The sequence below is a fragment of the Berghia stephanieae genome, chromosome 14 (assembly GCF_034508935.2).
Source record: "Berghia stephanieae isolate SIO BIC M18660-M18661 chromosome 14, UCSD_Bste_1.3, whole genome shotgun sequence".
NCBI classification, from domain to species: domain Eukaryota; kingdom Metazoa; phylum Mollusca; class Gastropoda; order Nudibranchia; family Aeolidiidae; genus Berghia; species Berghia stephanieae.
The window spans coordinates 24,498,266-24,501,293 of NC_088373.1; the positions used below are offsets into that span (position 1 = coordinate 24,498,266).

Consider the following 3,028-nt stretch of genomic DNA (forward strand, 5'->3'; position numbering starts at 1 on the left):
CTGCTGGTCGTTGGGCGGACGTGACATCAGTCTATTGAATCCTATTCTCAACACTGATCATCAACATCAACACCCACGCACGAGCTTGACCAACAAACATCTCACGCATGCGTAAGTCCAAAAAGGTAGGGGCTGCAGGAAGCCGGTGATCGTGCGTGAAAATACTAACGAAAGATTGAAATGGAGAGGCTTCGTATGGGAACAAAACAGACAATGGACATATTGGGTACAAACCCTTCGTCAGCACAACAATACCCACTAAACGTGTAAAACAAATAAAATAAAATGCAAAATAACTGGTATCGTTTGCTTTCAATTGAGTACAGCAGACGATATCAGTTATTTTGCATTTTATTTTATTTGTTTTACACGTTTAGTGTGTATTGTTGTGCTGACTAAGGGTTGTACCCGAAACGTCCATTGTCTGTTTTGTTCCCATACGAAGCCTCTCCATTTGTAATCTTTCGTTATTAATTTCACGCACAAGTCCCTACATCCCAAAAGCCATACCCAAGCTCCAATCTACATATATATAGTATTACAGTTTTTTAGTTAGCATTTTATCGTCCTGACCGTAATCCCTCTTTATTTCTATTTCAATCGAACTCCTCCCCCCCCCCCCCCCCCCAACCTCTCTCTCTCTCTCTCTCTCTCTCTCTCTCTCTCTCTCTCTCTCTCTCTCTCTCTTTCTCACTCACTCATCCGCCCTCTTCCCCTCGTCGATCGCTCGTGTCACACCGCTCATCAGAGAAAAATTCTCAATGGAAAGAGAAAAAAAAAGAAAGGACCACAAGAACCAAACAGTACCACAACCAACTGTTATATAAAGATGGTGCTCGCGACAGCACGCGCATTTTAATTCTGAAACTCAATGAGCCGCGGACATTAACAAACGAGGGATTTTTTAAAGTTAGCAACAATCAACGGAACGGAATTTTATTTTTCGCTATCCAAAAGTAATTATATTTCCAGTTCTTAGATTGAACTTTTCAGTTAGGAACAGCGTAAGAATACAATACATAATCGTTGTGGAAAAACAATATTATATATATGTATATATATATATATATATATATATATATATATATATATATATATATATTCGTGACATAATCAGTCGGAAGGTGAAATTTTTTAAAATTTCTGAAAGAATATGCTCACCAGAGCATGTTAATCTTTATTTGAAGTAAATCGGGTGACTTTTCAAGAAGTTATGGTCAAATGTATGGGAAAAGTATCAAGCAACTTGACTAGCTGTAAAAGTGAAATTAAACTTTGATATTTCCCGAAGATGTACAAAAAAGGTTGATCTATTCATTTATGACAAGAACTCATTTTGGATAAAAATGGACCTTCTAACTGAACTTAGCAATATCTCAGTTCAAGCCTTTTCACCATCCAACTGATTGTGTCATTCACTGTAATATTATATATATATATATATATATATATATATATATATATATATATATATATATATATATATATAATTGACCAATGTTCTATAGATAGAATGCGCTTGGCCAAGGAGTTCACAACATTGCCATCCGGAAGTATAACGGACCAACACACAAACTCTGTGTAACCATGAACTTTTATAGTCTGGTTAATACAGTTTAGTGAGAACAACTCACAAACGCGGATGGCAAAAACAATAACAAAGGCTTGAGTGACGTCATCTTTGAACTATCTATAGTTCAGACAAATTAACAATTCAGAGTATATTAATATTGGGTAAAAACGACTCACATTCATCGAAGCCAGTTGTTTCTACACTCAATGCGTTTTCAACTGACGAAACACAATGAAGTAGAAACAACTGTCTTGAACGAATGTGAGTCGTTTTTTACTCCTTTATATATAGAACGTGCGGCTATGTGGTCCAGTGGTATGACACTCGCTTTCGGATCGGAAGGTCCTGGATTCGAGCCTCGCGATCGGCGCATAGGAGTCCTTGGAAAAGATTCTTTACTCACATTCTCTCACCGTACTCAGGAGTAAAATGAGCGCCTGGCCGTTAACAGCGTTGTCTGTGTCCGAAAAATTGTAATATCGTCTAACAGGCGTCAGGTCACGTCCTACATATTAAATGTTGCTGTTGACCATTGACCCCTTGTAAAAAGCTGTGAGCACATTGAGAGGAAATTGCGATATATAAAACTCAATTTTTTAATATATAGAACAAGCTAAATACATATTACTTTAGAAAACATTTCTTTGCTTGATTTTTTTCATGCTTTCCTATGTTGATAGCTTTTTAAAAATTGAATATGTTTCCGTCTGTATCTAACAGCTATGGAAATTATTTAATTTCATATATGTGCAAAGCGCCTATAGCTCAAATGGCATGATATGTTCGCGCTATATATGTGTGGAGTATTATTACTACTACTACTACTACTACTACTACTACTACTACTACTACTACTACTACTACTACTACTACTACTACTACTACTATTATTATCATTATTATTATTATCATTATTATTATTATTATTATTATTATTATTATTATTATTATTATTATTATTATTATATCATATTATATATATATATATATATATATATATATATATATATATATATATATATATATATATATATAACGACAATTCACGAAACGAACTGAAGAGAGTGGAAAAAAAACAATAGGTAGTCTAATGGAATCTTCAAATTAATCAATAAAGACATAGTGGATGTTTCGGCTTTCCCCTTTATCACTTTATTGTTGATAAATTGGAAACCCGAAACGTCCAATAATTTCTTTGAAGGGTCCATTCAATTTCTTATTGATATTGTTTTCGAGCTTCAAAAAGCAACATTTTCATGAAATAATCTGAGAAAAATAACAATTTGTTTGTATTGTTTATTTAAGTATTTCTACTAAAATATCAAAGAGATTAGCATGGCTTAAGGTTATTTGTTATTTCATCGATGGAAAGATAAAAGATATCGGGGGACAGAATAATCACCAATAGGATTTTATCATTTCATGAATTATGAAAGATTTTATCCACGGAAAGAA

At 33.9% G+C, this 3,028-nt stretch overlaps 1 long non-coding RNA gene across 4 annotated transcripts in view; it reads left to right on the forward strand.

Annotated features, from left to right (window-relative positions):
- Window positions 1-787: 787 nt before the first annotated feature.
- The window catches only part of LOC144959696 (uncharacterized), a 36,956-nt gene continuing 34,715 nt past the window's right edge, over window positions 788-3,028 (forward strand). For 2 of the 4 annotated variants that reach the window (XR_013642653.1, XR_013642654.1), the window contains exon 1: window positions 788-1,004. This is a non-coding gene — a long non-coding RNA (uncharacterized LOC144959696). The remainder of the gene's footprint in view (window positions 1,005-3,028) is intronic. The other 2 variants (XR_013642655.1, XR_013642652.1) reach the window with 2 other exon arrangements.